General features: G+C 37.4%; 1 protein-coding gene across 2 annotated transcripts in view; it reads left to right on the top strand.

Annotated features, from left to right (window-relative positions):
* Prkg2 (protein kinase cGMP-dependent 2) overlaps positions 1–17,873 on the top strand; it is a 114,190-nt gene that overhangs the window by 20,118 nt on the left and 76,199 nt on the right. The window lies entirely within an intron of this gene.

Raw genomic sequence — 17,873 nt, 5'->3', positions numbered from 1 at the left:
AAAGGTTGTACAAATGGGATTGCATGAACTTGCAGAGCTTCTGTATGGCAAAGGACATAGCTGGCAAGATCAATAGAAAGCCCAAGGATTGGGAGAAGATCTTCACTAGCCATACAAGGGTCTCATATCTAAACTATATTTGGAACTCAAAAATTAAATCCCCCAACAACAAATCCTCAAAGAAACAACTGCCCAATAAACAAGTGGGCTAAAGACTTAAAGAGAAATTCTCTGAAGAGGAAAGAAGAATGGCCAAAAGACATATGAAGAAATGCTCAACTTCCCTCACCATAAAAGAAATGCAAATCAAAACAACATTGAGATACCACTTCACCCCGGTCAGAATGGCTATAATCAAGAACTCTAGTAACAACAGATGCTGGAGGGCATGTGGACAGAAGGGAATCTTACTGCATTGTTGGTGGGAGTGTAAACTTGTCCAACCACTTTGGAAAGTCGTATGGAGGTTCCTCAAAAGATTCCACATAGAGCTCCCCTATGACCCAGCAATCCTACTTTTGGGCATTTACCTGAATGATCACAAACAAGACCACACTATAGCTACCAGCATAACTATATTTATTGCAGCATTATTTACCATAGTTAAGATATGGAACCAACCCAGATGCCCCTCAGTAGATGAATGAATCAAGAAAATGTGGTATATATATACAATGAAATTCTATGCCTCCATCAGAAAGAATGGTATCGCCCTATTTGTTAGGAAATGGAAAGACTTGGAAAAAATTATATTAAGTGAAGTAAGCCAGGCCCAAAGAAACATAGGTCCCATGGTTTCCCTTATTTGCAATAACTAGTATATGTCTGAGACAAACAGGAACTGTCAGATAAGTTGATGTTAGGCGAAATGAACCCCAAGATAAGGACTCAAATGTTTTTTTTTTTCTTGCCATTGTTTCTAACATATTTATAAGATGATTTCTTTGTTGCTTTGTATGTCCCTCCCTTACGGTATAACCCCTGTTTTCACTGTATTTGATGTTGGTATAACTTGTGGAGGGGAAGGGAAAAAAACAAATAGTTAAAATAGACCCATTGCAACAATGAGATATACAAGTCGTTATGTTGAAAAACAAACTTTACAACTGTGGCACGGGGTGGGGGGTAAAGAGGAAAAGGGAGGAGGTGGTGGGGAGTGATGGGAAGGGATGGTAAGGAGAAACAAAGGAGGTGGCAACAATGCTTGATAAGAAATGTACTCATTACCTTGCCCATGTAATTGTAACCCCTCTGTACGGTATTTTCACAATTAAAAAAATAGGACTTGCTTTATGCCCAGATGAACCTGGATTACAGTCCTTCTACCTTTGCTTCCTTTTGTCAAAAGACAGATGTGAAGATATTGTGCTTGCAGTAATCAATTGAGATTTGGTCAAAGCAACTGGGCTTGAATCATGATTCCTCCAATTGCAGCCTCCAAGTAACTAGGATTGCAGGAATGAGCTACCAAGCCTGGCTTAACCAATAGTCTTATTTTATTCTTTCCTAACTTTTCCCACTGTCAGTGTCTGACTTCTCCGTGGCCACCAGTACCCATTTTGAGTAGCTATCCAAGGCCAGACATACTGGGCTGTAACCTGTCTTTGTTTATTATTTCACGTATTTTCATTGTAAACTTACAGCCTAAGCATGATTAGCTGAGGCCTAGCAAGCCTAACCAGTCCATGACCATTGCTTGTCACTGGTAAATCTTACGTAGCCTCTCCCAGATGTTAATCCAGCTGTCACTTACCTAGAGCAACGTGGAAGCCTACACTCATTTAATTTTGTGTGGTCTCTTCTTCATCTATAGGATGTTTATAACAATGTTTTTAGATTTGTTTGAGTCTAAATAGATTTCCAATTGAGCATTTCTGAGGCTTTAAATTGATAAGCTGCAGATCTGGGAAGTAGTTTCCGGCTCTCTTGGGTTTCTTCAGTATCCTACAAAGTAGTCTTTTCTTTCCCAACACTTTACTCAAAAACATTCATGTTACCATAGACACCAGCCATTTCCTTGCTAGTCATTAAGGAAAGATGGCAGTAGAAAACAGTATAGTTGGGGCTGGGAAGGTGGCTCAGTGGTAGAGTGCTTGCCTTGCATGCCTGAGGCCCTGGGTTCGATTCCTCAGCACCACATAAGCAAAAAGAAAAAAGCTGGAAGTGGTGCTGTGGCTCAAGTGGTAGAGCACTAGCCTTGAGCTGAAGAGCTGAGGGACAGCGCCCAGGCCCAGAGTTCAGGCCCCACGACCGGACCCCCCCCCAAAAAAAAAAAAAGAAAAAAAAGAAAACAGTATAGTTGAGTAAACGGTGACCTTTCTCCTCCTTGCTTGTCTGGTCAAAGGAAGCATCTGAAACCTAAACAGGGAACTTGCTTTTTTGCCTATAGTCTGAGCTGCTCAGCACCAGCTGTCTGAGGCCTTGTGCATTCAGGGCCTCCTCTTCCCAAATGGAGAAGAGATCTAAAGAGAAAACCCTCTTGGTTTTTAGACTCTTTGAATTCTCTTCTTTGTGAAAGATATATGTTTTACATTTTTCCTTTAAAGTCTCACTTTAAAATAGTCTTCAAAATATTTGTTAGTTGTAAATTTATTTTTCCCTGTTTAGGCCTTGAACTCAAGGCCTAGAGCTCTCAGTCAGCCTGCTTGCTCAACACTTGACCACTGGACCTCTACCACTTGAGCAATATGGCATATTTTGCTAGTTCATTGGAGATAAAGGTCTTGGGACTTTTCTGTATGAACTGACTTTTGTTTCAGTCCTCAGACCTCAGCTTCCTAATAGTGAGGATTTCTGGCATGAGCCACCAACATCTAACTAATTTGTTGTAAATTTTTTCACTGTAGTGTTGTTTGGCAGATTTTTGTTGTTATTGGTTTCTCTTTGCACTCTATACCTAGAAATAACCAGAAGATATTACATATGTATAATTTATACCAGTGAGTGGCCAGGAGCCCACCTCCATGTTTATTTAATCTTCCAGAGTTCTTGTTTTGATACTACAAATGAACTTTAAGTGATAGTTTTCAAACAGCATATTTGAAAGTCTACTTGAAATTTACAGATCAAGTTTAGTGAAATAGGATAGAAAGAAAACTCTGGCGCTTCCAGCATGCCCCTTCCATACTCCAGCCATCCAGATAAGAGGAGAGGGGGAAATAAAAAAAAAAATGAACAGAGCAAGATGCCATGTAAATTTCTTGGCAATAGAAACTCAGAAAGTTTTCCGTTTCTATTCTTTAGTTAGAAGTACACATTTGCTATGTCAGAGTGTCCTGTGGGTCAGGAGTCTAGACACACCTGAAGCAAGTCATCTGCTCAGTTTCACGGAACTGCAATCAAGGGGTCTCCTGAAATTGTTCCTTTCTAGAGGAGCTTCTCTTCCAGGCTTGAATGACTGTTGGCAGAGCTAGATTCCTCTTATACAGTTGAAGTCACCATTTTCTTATTGGATGCTACTTAGGATTACTTGCTCACTGCTGGGGCTCTACCACCTGACCCATGCTTCTCTCAGCATTTTGGAGTGCAGCTGCCCAGAAGTTCTGTCTATGCGTCCCTCCTACAAGTCTACTCTCCATAGGACAGATCTTTCAGGAAGCTGAAAAGCCACATTACATCTTGCTAAGACATAGTCCCATAACATACCTGGGGTGTTCCTCTATCACTGTGGCTGAGTTCTGTTGAGGAGGACCAAGTCATAGGTTCTGTCATCAGTCAAGGGGAAGAGATTATGTAAGGATGTTCTAGCAGGTGTAGACATCATGGGGATGTCCTAGAATGTGGTACAATGTACCAGAGTCTTTGTTTTCTCTGAGGTCAGGGTCTCTTGTTAAGGATGGTGGCCATGTAGGCAATACAAAGTGACAGTAACACTGTAGAATCTTCTACATCCAGGTTCATAGAAGTACTTGGAGTAGATGAAATTACCCAGTGCCCAATGGGTGGATGGAGAATCAAAACACAATTATATACACACATACAGCCTTTTAAAGGAAGTTTTAGTCCATGGTACACACAGTAATAAGTTTTGTAAACATTATGACAACTGAAATAACCCAGGTTCATGAAGGAACAGATATTGTATAATTCCACATGTATGGAATACCCAAAGTAGTCAGAGACATGAAATACAGTGCAGGTTGCCAGGGACAGGAAGGCAAGAGAACTGAGTCAGTGTATAATATAATATATTCAGAGTTGGGAGGATGAGAAAAACTGTACAGGTGGGTGTAGGTGGTGGTTGAAAACAATATACTTCAGCCTGAAATAGTTAAAGTGGTACATTTTATGTTGTGCATACTTATCATATATTTTCCACAAAAAAGAAGCCGAGTGTGTTAGGGTTATAATAAGTGCATCCCTTTAGAACTTGGTGTGTTTCAGGTTTCAGAAAGGATGCTGAGAGGAGTAAGAGAAAAGTAAGGATGTCTTCATCTTTGTATTTAATTGTTACATTGCAAAAGACAATAAGTTATGCCAAAATCCTGAGGTAAACATTAAGTGATTATTGTTGACCAATTATTTTTAATATATAATAAATATAGTACTAGTTCATTAGTAAGGAACTTTCCTTGCACACATGTTTCCAGCCTAGTACCATGGAACTCAAAGGTGGAGGTGTTACTTAAAAGTTGTTGATATTTTCAAAACAGACACTCTGAAAACATTACAGGATGGAATAGGAGAAACCCTAGGTCTCCTTGGCGCAGGCCAAAATTTTCTTAATAGAGACCCGGAAACACAACAAATCAAAGAAAGGTTAGACAAATGGGATTGCATGAAGTTGCAGAGCTTCTGCATGGCAAAGGACATAGCTAGCAAGATCAATAGAAAGCCCACGGATTGGGAGAAGATCTTCACTAGCCATACAACAGACAAGGGTCTCATATCTAAAATATACTTGGAACTCAAGAAATTAAATCCCCCAACAACAAATCCTCAAAGAAACAACTGCCCAATAAACAAGTGGGCTAAAGATTTAAAGAGAAACTTCTGGCCAATAGACACATGAAGAAATGCTCAACCTCCCTAGCCATAAAAGAAATGCAAATCAAAACAACATTGAGATACCACCTCACCCCAGTTAGAACGGCAAAAATCAAGAAGTATAATAACAACAGATGCTGGAGGTGATGTGAACAGAAGGGAACCTTACTTCATTGTTGGTGGGAGTGTAAACTTGTTCAATCACTTTGGAAAGTAGTATGGAGGTTCCTCAAAAGACTCCACATAGAGCTCCCCTATGACTCAGCAATCCCACTTTTGGGCATTTGCCCAAATGTTTACAAACAAGACCACACTAAAGCTACCAGCACAACTATGTTTATTGCAGCATTATTTGCCATAGCTAAGATATGGAACCAACCCAGATGCCCCTCAGTAGATGAATGGATCAAGAAAAGGTCGTATATATACACAATGGAATTCTACGCCTCCATCAGAAAGAATGACATTGTCCCATTTGTTAGGAAATGGAAAGACTTGGAAAAAATTATATTAAGTGAAGTAAGCCAGGCCCAAAAAAACATAGGTCTCATGGTTTCCCTTATTTGCAATATCTAGTATATGTATGAGTCAAGCAGAAAAGGTCAGATAAGGTGATGTTATGGAAATGAACCCTAAGATATGTATTTAAATGTTTTTTTTCTTTCATGCATTTGTTTCTAACACAATTATAAGATGATTTCTTCGTTGCTTTGTATGTCCTTCCCCCACATTATAACCCCTGCTTTTACTGTATTTGATGTCGGTATAATTTGTGGAGGGAAAGGGGAACAACAAGTCGTTTAAATAAAGATACAGGTGGACCCGTTGCAACAATGAGAAGTACAAGTTGTCATGTCGAAAACGAACTTTACAACTTTGGTCGGGGGGGGGGGGGGAGGATTGGATGGGGGGCAGGGGGAGGCTGGGAAGGGATGGGAAGGGTAAACAAAGGAGGAGGCTACAATGCTTGATAAGAAATGTACTCACTATCTTGCTCATGCAATTGAAATCCCTCTGTACAGTATTTTCACAATAAAAAAAGAGTTGTTGATATTTTCTTACATGCCACTGCAATTCTTGATATGAACACACATTGCAATTACCTGGAGAATATTTGTTTTTAAATGATGACATTTACGCAAAAGATAACAAACCAGCACAACCACCATTAAAGCCACAAGCATAACCATGTTCATTGCAGCACTATTCACATAGCCAAGTTATAGAATGAGCCCAGATGCCCCTTAATGGATGAATGGCTCAAGAAAATGTGGTATGGAATTTTACTATCCATTAGAAAGAATGACATTGTATCAGAGAGACAAAAGATGCATATTTCCCATTATATGTGGAAGCTAGATTTATCTTACAAACTCAAAAGTAAATATGTTGGGTGGTAATCAAGTGTACACAAATATATTAACTGAAATATGGTAGATTCAACGGGATATCAAATAGTGTAATTCCTTAGAAGGGCAAAATAAAAGTTCAGCAAAATAAAACACCAAGAAGCAGGTATGTGAAAGGGGCAGGGTAGGACTAAGGGGAAAGACACAGATAAAAGAAGAGGAGAAGATGGGGAAAATACCATCAAGAATTCAATGCATAACCTACAAAATTAAGATGAGTGAGGGAGTGGGTGGGTAGAGGAGGGATGGATGAGAATGTTGAAAGAGATGACATTGGTCAAGATGTGTTGTATTTGTACACTGTTTTGTTAAATAGTAACTCCTATGTACAACTACTTAAAGATAATAAAAAAATAAAATTAAAAAAAAACAAAATTATGCATGGATCCAATCCCCAGGGAATCTGATTGAATTGATTTAAAGTAAGATCCTAGGCTGATGGGTTTATAAAAGCTCCCCATAGTCTTAATATGCAGCCAAGATTGAAAGCTATCATGTTACCAGAACAGTAGCTGACTCCCAAAACATTTAGTTTGATGGTCTAAGAGCATTACTAATTGAAGACATTTCAAGGAACCATTTGCCATTTATACCCAATTACCATGCCACCCAAATGATGATTATGCATATCATTGAGTCTGTCAGGTTAACTTCCTTGTAAGTTTCGGTTATTTTCAACATTTCACTATTAAAATCTGTACTTTGGTGCTCTTGGGAATGGGATCAGATGCAGAGATTTAAGAAAGAGACAGAGAAATGTTTGTTGTGAGCAAGAAATAACAGCAACCTGATTAAATCACAAACGTGCTTGATTACATGGGCAAGAGGTGAGAGGAATGACAGGAGAAAGTCATGCCTACTTTCTGATGACCTGCTGAATGCTCTCATCTTTCTTACACTCGTTCCCCAATTTATGATCATTTGCATTTATTGGCTATCATGTTGTATGTTTAACTTTTTTGTACCTTGGATGAGTGAGTGATTTAACAAAGAGGTTATTTATCCTGTGTGCTATCTATGCCTGTCGAGTAGGTTACTAACATTTTTCAACCCCCACCTGAGTAGTTAAAGAAAAAAAAAAAGAACTTGAATGTTCTTCAGCTTTCTGTTTTATTGAGATCTGGATATGTGCCAGGTACCATTATAGATGTTAAGCAGTAAATGGGCAAAGAAAGCATAGTCACGCCCTTGAAGTTCAGAATTTCCTTTGCAGGGAAGTTAAAATTATTTATTTTAGTTTTTCATGATTAATGCTGTGAGAGATCAATGCACACAAGAAAGAGAGCATTCTTAACTTGTAGGAATCTGAGACACTTCTATGAAAGAGAAAATACTGAGCTGGGTTTTGAAGGAGGAAGAGACCGTAAGGAAACAGAGTGAGTGAACACATTTGTGGACATCAAGTAGTTCAGTGGCCCTGCAGTACCCTGAAGTATGGGAAACTAGATAGGCAAGCAGAGGGTCTAGACTGTCAGGTATTTTACCAACATTTCAGGGTGCTCTTCCTAAATGAATAAAGACAAGTCTTATGCACAGAATATAGTTTATTTTTCACTGGTATTGGGGCTTGAACTCAGAGTTTCAACATTACCCTTTAGCAAATATTTTTTCAACTAAAGGCTTGTGCTTTACTACTTGAGCCACAGCATCATTTCCAGGTTTTGGGTGACTAACTGGAGATAAGAATCTCATGGACTTTCATGACTCAGATGGTTTTGAATGGCAGTCTTCAGATATCAGCCTCTTGAGCAGCCTCCAGGCATGAGCAACAGTTTTCTGGCTTCAAATATAGAGTTTTTATAGTCGTTCTTGCTCAGTTTTAAATTTGTTGGTAACACATGCTGATTTGGCGAAGTAATAGTTAACACTTAGGTAGTATATTTTATGTTCCAGGTGCTGTTTATTTTTTCAGTAATTTATTTGTTAACTAATTGAATTCTCATAGAAATCCTATGACTGTAGATGATGCTTATTATTGTTTGACTGAGATGACATGAAGGTTAAGTGACTTGCACAAAGTTCCATGGCAAGTAACTGGCATGACTTGAAATCAAAAGTGGCATCTCACTCAGCTCCAGATCTTGGGCTTTTAGCAAACATGCCTTATCTAATATTTGAATATCTAATCAAGCTATGAAATGCCACACAAGTAAAGCTGCTCTAAACCCTCTGCTCACAAGAAATGCTTGCTAGATAGGAAAGAAGGCAGAGAGAGAAGCTGCTGGCCCCTAACTTTGCCTTGAGCCTCATGCAGAGAAGGTTGCATGATAACAGTGTGCATGAAACTGACAAAAACAACTGTGAGAACAGAAGTCCCTGAAACCCAGGAGCAGGAAGGGAGATGGAGCCCAGTACAAGCACTGTCTGTGAACTTTGATAAATGAAATTCCTGCACACGTTGGAAGACAAGAATTTATTGCTTCTAGGAATGATTATGCAAGTGTGGGGTAAAAGGATTGCAAAAGGATTAGGATATTGCCTCAGACACATAAAGGTTTAGATTGAGCCCCACTAGAGGAACTTTGAACAGCTTAAAGGGTCCTAAACATACCTCTTTGTTGCTCTGTAGATTCTTGAACCTTCCACATCCCACGTTTTCTTTCCAGAAAAAGAAACAAAACTAAACTAAAACTCCTTCTATTGCCAGCAACTAGCATTTCCGGGTATTAAATATTTACCGCCACATAATCTGAGTCAATGTGTGTATATGCCTATGAAGTAGGTAGGCAGCCATGCTCTACTTAGATGAGAAATCTGAGAATCAGTGAGTTAGTTAACTGGTCCAAGAATATAAAACTAAAAGGTAGCAGAATTGGGAAATTCAAGCCTAGGATTTTATTGTATTTTATGTATTTTTATTTCATTTAGGTAGTTGTACAAAGGAGTTGTCATTCAACAGAGCATTTTATAAGTACAGTGCCTCTTGATTGATGTCACCCCTTACAACAAACATTCTCACCCACCTGTTCACTCCACCCAACCCCTTCCCTCCCTTTTCTTAATTTGTAGGTTATGTATTGATTTGTTTTGCCATTTAACATAACATACAATATGTCTTGATCTGTGTCATCCCTTCAAAAATCTTCACTCCCCTCACATCCACCCTTTCCTTAGTTTTCCTCAGTCCTGCGGCATATATAACACATAATTGTTTGCATTCTTATTTCCTCAGTTAATTCTACCTTTTCCTCTTGACTCCTCCCCCTTGCAAGTATCCATTCCCTCTTGCTCATTTTGTTAGCCTTTGACTTAGTCTTTCTAATGAATTATGCTGTTTGCTAATTGCGTTCTTCATCGATTCTACTATCTTCCGTTAATTTATTTATAATCACTTGGGTGCCCCCCACTGAGCTCTCATCAGTGCACTCAATCAGTGTGTTCATCCATCAGAAAGAATGACATTGAACCATTTGTAAGGCAATGGAACGACTTGGAGAGGATTTTGTTAAGTGAAGTAGGCAGACCCAGAGAAACACAGTTGCATGGCTCCCCTCATTAGAGGGAACTAGAACAGGACTATACTTCTAGAATTAAGGTGCGGTTTAATTAATCATGTCCAAGTGTAATTATTTGTCTTTTACGATCTGTTGGTTTATTTGTAGATTCACAGAGTGAGAACAAAGGAGGATATTCTTAGGAGAGGATCACAAGGGCTCAATAACTATGTGCATATGATCATATAAAGTGATGCTTTTCAAAACAAACTCCAAGAAATGGAAACTAGAGGGTTTTTGTTGTACTGTTTGCAGTTATTTATTTTCTCTTTCTTTTTTCTTTTGGTTTATTCCATTTTGTCACTGTTTTTTTATTTCTGTACCCTTTGTCTTGTATGTAAGTTTATCTGATTTGGGGAGAGGAAAGGGAAGCACAGAAGTGGTGGGACAAAGGGTGAACCAATTCAGCAGTGAGACTTACTAAATACTAGTTGGAAATGAGCTATACAACTTGGGGGCAGGATGGGGTTAGGGAGGGGAAATGAGAAAATGGGGGAAGGGGGTGACACTGTTCAAAAGGTACCCATTACCTTACTTATGTAACTGTAACAGTTACTTATTTCACTGTAATATAACCTTTACAATAAAAGATAAATTAAACAAACAAAAATCTAGAATTAAGCGCACTGTTGGCGGGAATGCAAACTTGTTCTACTACTCTGGAAAGCAGTTGGTAAGGATCTCAAAAACCTAAGCATAGAACTACCCTATGACCCAGTAATTCCATTTCTGCACATTTATCCAATAGACCACAAACACTATAGCAACAACCATGTTTATTGCAGCATTATTTAGCATAGCCAACATATGGAACCAGCTCAGATTCCTCCAATGGACAGAAACCTAAGGTTTTTGAAGTATAAAAATAATTTAGGAGCTGGGTGCCAGTGGCTCACGCCTGTAATCCTAGCTACTCAGGAGGCAGAGATCTGAGGATCATGGTTCAAAGCCAGCCTGGGCAGGAAAATCTGTGAGACTCTTAGCTCCAATAAACCACTAGAAAACTGGAAGTGGTGCTGTGACTCGAGCTGAAGAGCTGAGGGATAACACCCAAGCCCAGAGTTCAAGCCCCATGACTGACAAAAAAAAAAAAAATCAGTGAGTATAATCATGTAACCACCACATATTAGCAGGAAATAGAACATTCAAGAACCTCAGAAGCCCCAAATGAGGGCAATCTCCACTCATTATATATATATAAATATAAAATGTATATTTTTGACATTTATATTGATACAGTAATGGAATATAGACTATACAGACTGAGGTTTCTTTCTTTTATATGATAAGATTCATTCACATTATTATACCTAGCAGTGTCTTATTAATGGTCTTCTCTATAAAGTGTTATTGCATGAGTATAAACAATTGACAGTTTCTGCTATTATTGGACATTTGTTTATTTCTGTTGTCTAGCAAAAATGAACAATGCTACTATGGATATTTTGCCCATGTCTTTTGCATCATTTATGTATGATGTAGGATGGGATATAAATGTAGAAGTGAAATAGTTGGACCATACATTATTAATAAGTTCAAATCGACTACAGTTTGTGAGCTTTTCAAAGTGGTTGAAGAAATCCATGCTCCCACCAGCAATGTGAATGGTTTAAGTTTTCAGCATTTAATACTCAGCATTTTGCATTCTAGCCATTCTGGTTGGTGGTATATTGTGGTGTCTCACTGTGGCTTTTATTGACTTTCTGTTGAGAAGTTTTTAATATATTTTTCCATTGATTTCTTGTTTCTCCCCTCAGAGCTTTGTAGTTAAGCTGCTGTTGTACAGCAGGTATTTCTGTATGTGTAGGCCAGTTTCTGGACTTTGAATAATGTTCCAAAGATCTTTTTTGTCCAGTCTTCTGCCAATAATATATTCTCAATTATTTTAATTTATAATGATTCCTAATCTCCATCACTTTAAGAGTTTCCGTTTTGTTATTTTTCTTCAATATTCTAAGGCTTTCATTGGGTCCTTTTATGACTATAAGAATTTTAGAATCACCTTGCCAATTTTCATAACTTAAGACAATCTTGATTGTGATTTCATTGAAACTAGACCAACTTAAATAGACTTGACACCAATAGGAAATTTAATATTCTCATTCTTAACATGACATTTTCCTTCATTTGTATTTTCTTCAATTTCTCTTATTGATGCAAAAAGGTTGTATATATTTACTAAATATAATCTCACATAGTCAATGTTTTTTATTCTATTTTAAATGAATGATGTAATATATACATTTTCATTTTAATTGTTTGGTATCAGAATATAGAAATATAATTAATTAATTTTTTTTAGCCATTGAGACTTGGGAAATCACTTTTTGATTTCCTTCCCTTCTTTCCCTTTTTTCCCTTCCCCCTTATGTGTGTGTGTGTGTGTGTGTGTGTGTGTGTGTGTGTGTAATACTGGGGTTTGAACTTAAGGCTTTATACTTGCAGGGCAGATATTCTACTACTTGAGTCATGTCCCAATCCTTTTGTGATTTTGTTAGTTTTTTTAAAATAAGGTCTTACTGTTTTCTCAGGCCAAGTCGTCACTACAATCTTTCTATTTATGCTCCCTGAATAGCTGAGATTACAGGCATGTGAAGTTGCACCTAGTTAACAGGCATGTGAAATTGCACCTAGATTTATAAAAATAGATTTATGAAATAGAGTCTCATGAACTTTAGCCAAGCCTGGCTTAAACCCCAATCCTCCTGATCAGCCTCCTAAGTATCTAGGATTGCAGGTATGACCTACCATGCCCAGAGCACTTGTTAATCTTGATAATTTAATTGTTCAATCCCCTCCACCCCCACTACCTCATTTTTGGTGTACTGGGTCTTAAATTAGAGACTTGCTATGTTGGGTTTGCTTACTTAACTTGCTTGCCTTACTGGTGTTCTACCACTTCAGCTATACTTCCATCCCTGATTTTCACTGGTAATTTTGGAGATGCCCTCTTACAGACTTTTCTATCTGGGCTGATTTGCAACCAGGATCCTCTATATTTCAGCCTTCTGAGTAGTTAGAATTACAGGCATGAGACACATGCTTCTTAGTTTGACTTTTTCACATATTTAACCATGCCTTGTGAAGAGAATTTAATTTCTTCTTTTTCTGTATTTTCACTTCTGATAGGTTTCCTTCTATTTTTCCTTCTTTATTCTTTTCTTAGCTTCATTCAATGTACTGTTATTTCTGACTCATGTTTGAACTGATGTACCCTATGTCTGCTATTAATAGTGAAGCTTTCAGTATTTTGCAGACTAATAAATTGTTTTCTGTTTCATTTTATTTTATGGGTGTTTTGTTGGACTAAGATTTTTATTCATAATTTCCTATGAGCTACAGTAAGATTTATAAGTCATTACTGATACTTAATCTTACCAACTACTTTCTCTGTATCCAATTAAATTTACTATGTATTTCATCTTTTAATCCTATCATGTTGTAGTTAGAATATTTTGATTACTTTATTTAATTTGCTTTTTGATTTGTGACCATTATTAGAAATACTTTAGTTTTCCTTTCACGTAATATGAGGGATTTTGTTGTTGTTGTTTGTTGCTGTTCTGTTTTTGTTTTTGTTTTGCCAGTCCTAGGACTTGAACATAGGACCCTGATGCTGTTCCTGAGCCTCTTTGTATTCAAGGCTCTACCACTTTAGCAACAGCACCACTTTCAGCTTTTTCTGAATAGTTTTATTTTTCCTTGAAATACAATTTTCTATTATAAATATAGAACAGATTTTTACAAACAATTCAGAAGTGGCCTTAGCCAGACAATATTAAATAAACCCAGTGTAGCATGGATGAAGGAAAGTACATACAAGCAGTGTCAGGATTCGAAAGCCCTGTGAGAGGTACCTAAGGAGAACAACTCCCAACAAATTCTCTTGGAGGAGGTCTGGAAGGCAGGGCATGTGATCACACAATTAACAGTCCAAAGAGATAGCACTTGTGTGGCAGAAGAGTGCTGTGGTAGAGTTCTATTTGCCTATCTTTCTTTTGTCCTTTTTTATTCTAAGACATCTTGGATGTCACATACCCCATGAGAGGAGAAGACAAGTTTCAGAGCCTGTTCAGAAAGCCTCATGAGCCTGATTATATTCTTCCATTCCCGTCCTCACACCCTTTCCTTTCCCACTTCTCATTTCCCAGAGGGCCTTAACCTGCCATGAGCTAGGGTGAGTTCTCTAAAGGATGTTCCACATTCTCTTTGCAAGGAACCAAACACATTGTAGCAAAAGCCAAGGTTTGCCAAGAGCATGGGGAAAGGGGAGCAAACAGGTAAAGAAATGCATAGGCAGAAACATGAGAAACAAGGTAGCTGATACCTGGCACAAGATACATAGAAATGGAGTTTGGTCCATTTCTAGCAAGATGGAGGAAAGCCTCTGGGGCTTGAACTCAGAGCCTGGGCACTGACACTGAGCTCTTTTGCTAACTGAAGGCTAGTGCTCTACCACTTTGACCCACATAGCACCACTTCTGATTTTCTGATGGAGATTAAGAGTCTCACAGACTTTTCCTGCCCAGGCTATCTTTGAACTGTGATCCTCACATCTCAGCCTCCTGAGTAGCTAGGATTACAAGTGTGAGCCACCAGAGCTCGGCTTCTGGTTATTTTCTATTTGGAGCTGTTCACAAAAAAAAATTAAAAAGCTTATTGACGATAGGCTAGGATTACAGGCAAGAGCCAATGGGCCCTGGGTTGTAATATGAGTTTTTATAAATTAAAGACAACAAAAAACAAAAACAACTTGATCTCTTCTGGCACTACAAAATGAGTTTGGAAAAATTCTGTTTCCTATTTTCTGGAAAAGAGTAGGTAAATTAATGCTATTTTTTCTTAATTGCCTAGAAAATTTAACAATAGTCATGTGAAGCTAGAATTTTGGTGGAGATAGAGTTTTTTTTGTATTTAATTTCTTTATTGTTAATCAGATTTTCTATTTTTTCTTGTGTCTATTTCATGTTATATTTTTCTAGGAATTTTTTTAGTCCAAATAAATTTTTCAAGTAGTTGTTTATTCACTGATTTATTAAAAATAGACAATAAATACTAAGAGAGATTAGGCTTATTTCAGTAATGTCTTGTTTCCAGGATTAGCAATTCCCCACTCACCCTATGTTCACACCTATCTCCTTATCATTTTCATTAGCTTTTTCAGATTAAAAAAATGGGGCTGTGTTGATTCTTTCCACTGGACAATTCTCATTTTCCATATGTATATTTATTTGCTTTTCTACTTTTTGTCTTCCTGCTTCTCCTTCTTCATTTTTTGTGTGTAATCATTTTGTTTTTCTTTCCTCTTTTTGGAGGAGGAAGGTTTTGATATGTAGTCAAACTGGCTTTCAAACACTTGTGATATTCCTACTTCAGCTTCCCATTTCTGGGATAAAAGACATTATATATCACTACTGCTGGCTGCCTTTTGCTTCTCTAGCCTTTTGAAACAGAGTCATTCATGTAGTCATTATTCATTCCTATTGGCTCTTTTCTAAGCATTGTTTAATTTTAATTTAACACAATATATTTTATTCTTAGTTTCAAATTTTTATTTGACTTACCATATGATTTAATTTTTGTTTAGTGGGGTATTTGGAAATGTCTTGCTCAGTTCTCATACACTTGAGGATTTTATGGTTATCTTTTGTTACTGATTTTTTTTGGGGGGGGGCCCAGTTGTGAGGCCTGAACTCTGGGCCTGGGCACTGTCCCTCAGCTCTTCAGCTCAAGGCTAGTGCTCTACCACTTGAGCCACAGTGCCACTTCCGGCTTTTTTCTTTTTGTTTATGTGGTGCTGAGGAATCGAACCCAGGGCCTCATGCATGCAAGGCAAGCACTCTACCACTGAGCCACCTTCTCAGCCCTTGTTACTGATTTTCTAACTTATGCTATTATATTAAAAAATACAATGTTTTATTTCAGTCTTATGAATTTTGTTGATACTTTTTGTTTTTTCATGGTTTCATATAATCACAGTTTGAGGTACACTTGAAAACAGTTATTGTCTACTGACTTAAAGTACCAGTTACATCAAAAAAGGAGGTAACATTGATGATCAGTTGTTTAGATTTTCTACATTCTACCTAATTTTTTTTATTGCTTTATAAGTTACTTATTGTAGGAATACAGCTAGTTGTTCTGACAAAAAATTTATATTTTTAAAAAGTTAGTGAAATGTATTAAAATCACTTAAAATTATTGTGAAAGCTTAAACATAAAAAAGTAGTATATGTATTTCTAGTGTTCTTTCTTCCTGCTAACATCTGCCAGTTTTTATCTGAGATCCCATTCCTTCTGTCTGGAGTTGTCCACTATTATGAGTCTGGTGCCAATGGAAAAACATTCTGAAAATCTCTTAATTTTCTTTATTATTAAAGGCTATTTTCACCAGGTAAAGATATTCCTTAGGCCCTATGGAGCTCTTTGGAGATATTCTGTTGTGTTCTGTTTTTCATCATCTCTCTTGAGAAGTAAATTAGTTCTGCCTCATTTTGAATTTTCTATTTTTATTTTGTCTTTAGTAATTTGACTATACTGGGCCTAGATATGATTTTGTAAGTCTTATGACAGTACTGCTGCTTGAACTCAGGGCTACATGCTCTCCCTTAGCTTATTTGCTCAAGACTGGAACTCTACCACTTGAGCCACTCTTCTATTTCCAGCTCTTTTGCTCATTAATTAGAGATCAGAATCTCATAGACTTTTCTATGCAGGTTGGCTTTAAACTGTGATCCTCAGATCTGAACATCCTGAGTAGCTAGGAATATAGGCAAGAACCACTGGCACCTAACAATATTCAATCATTTTTTTTTCCTAGCAAGATTGATCTGAGAATATGGTACAAAATAAACTCAAAGTCTAGAATCTGAAGCTCTACGAAGGAAATTGTTAAAATTGTCAAGACTTATATTTTGCTTTTGAACTGTGGTAACATTCTTGAAAATTGAAGATAAATTTGCTAACGATGATGTTTTGTAAAGGAATTTGACAAGGTTTAGTGATAGTTTAGATGAAGGGAGAAGAAAGTTCGCAAGATGTTCAGTTAGAGTCCCTGTCAGGGAAAGGAAATCTCTGTACAAGTGTCACCTTTTTTCTTCACACAATCTAGGGATCTAATGAGATCATGAGGGAAGTAACTAATGCCCTACTCTGACTTCATATTTTTAGGAACTTCTCATAAGAACAAGATCTTAAATTTCAAATAGAAAAGCTAGGGTTGGCATTTGAATATATACATTCTAGCGAAAGAAAAAAAAAACCATTTTGGGAAGTCATGCAGATGGTAAATACATTGTATTACAAGATTCTGACAGCTTCCTAAAGTATCTTTTTTTCTAGTTCAAGAATTTTGCGACATCTTTATCTAAAGCATGAGTTTAAACATTTGTAATTTATGATAATTGAGTTGCTATTTGGAGCTGCTTCTTTTCCTTAGAAAGCAGAGTCTTCTAGGATTATCAATAATCAGGGATTGAATTTGAAGAACAAACAGGGTTTGATGTTGGAAACACAGGTTTTATCCAGACCAGACACACCTAGGGTAAAAGCAAAGCAATCCTGGATGCTTACCATTCCCCTCTATGTCTGATCAAACTACGGAGTCAGTTTGACAGGTCATAAAAACAGTGGAATAGAATGAAAACATCATAGCTGTCTGACTCACAGATAATATTTAAACCCTATGAGGAGTAATTTGCTTCTTACTACTTAGTTAACCATTTCACAAAATTAGAATAATAATGATTTCATAGGCCATGAAACTGAGATACAAAATAATTCATACCATAGGCACTGTGTATGCATTCACACATCATAAATGGTCGGTGATATTGTCTCTTGAATATAGTTCCTTCCTATTCATCAGACTTACTTTCCATCTCAAAATTGTATAGATGGAAATGTGAAGATGCTCCCTTGTGAAACATCATGTTGGAAGTAGAAATGATCGCACTTTGGGGTGATAGTGACTACCAGGAAAAAT

The sequence above is a fragment of the Dipodomys spectabilis genome, unplaced genomic scaffold (genome assembly GCF_019054845.1).
Source record: "Dipodomys spectabilis isolate Male_0828 unplaced genomic scaffold, ASM1905484v1 ptg000043l, whole genome shotgun sequence".
NCBI lineage: Eukaryota > Metazoa > Chordata > Mammalia > Rodentia > Heteromyidae > Dipodomys > Dipodomys spectabilis.
Note: the sequence above shows the minus strand (reverse complement) of the source record. Positions and strands in the feature narration are given on the sequence as shown.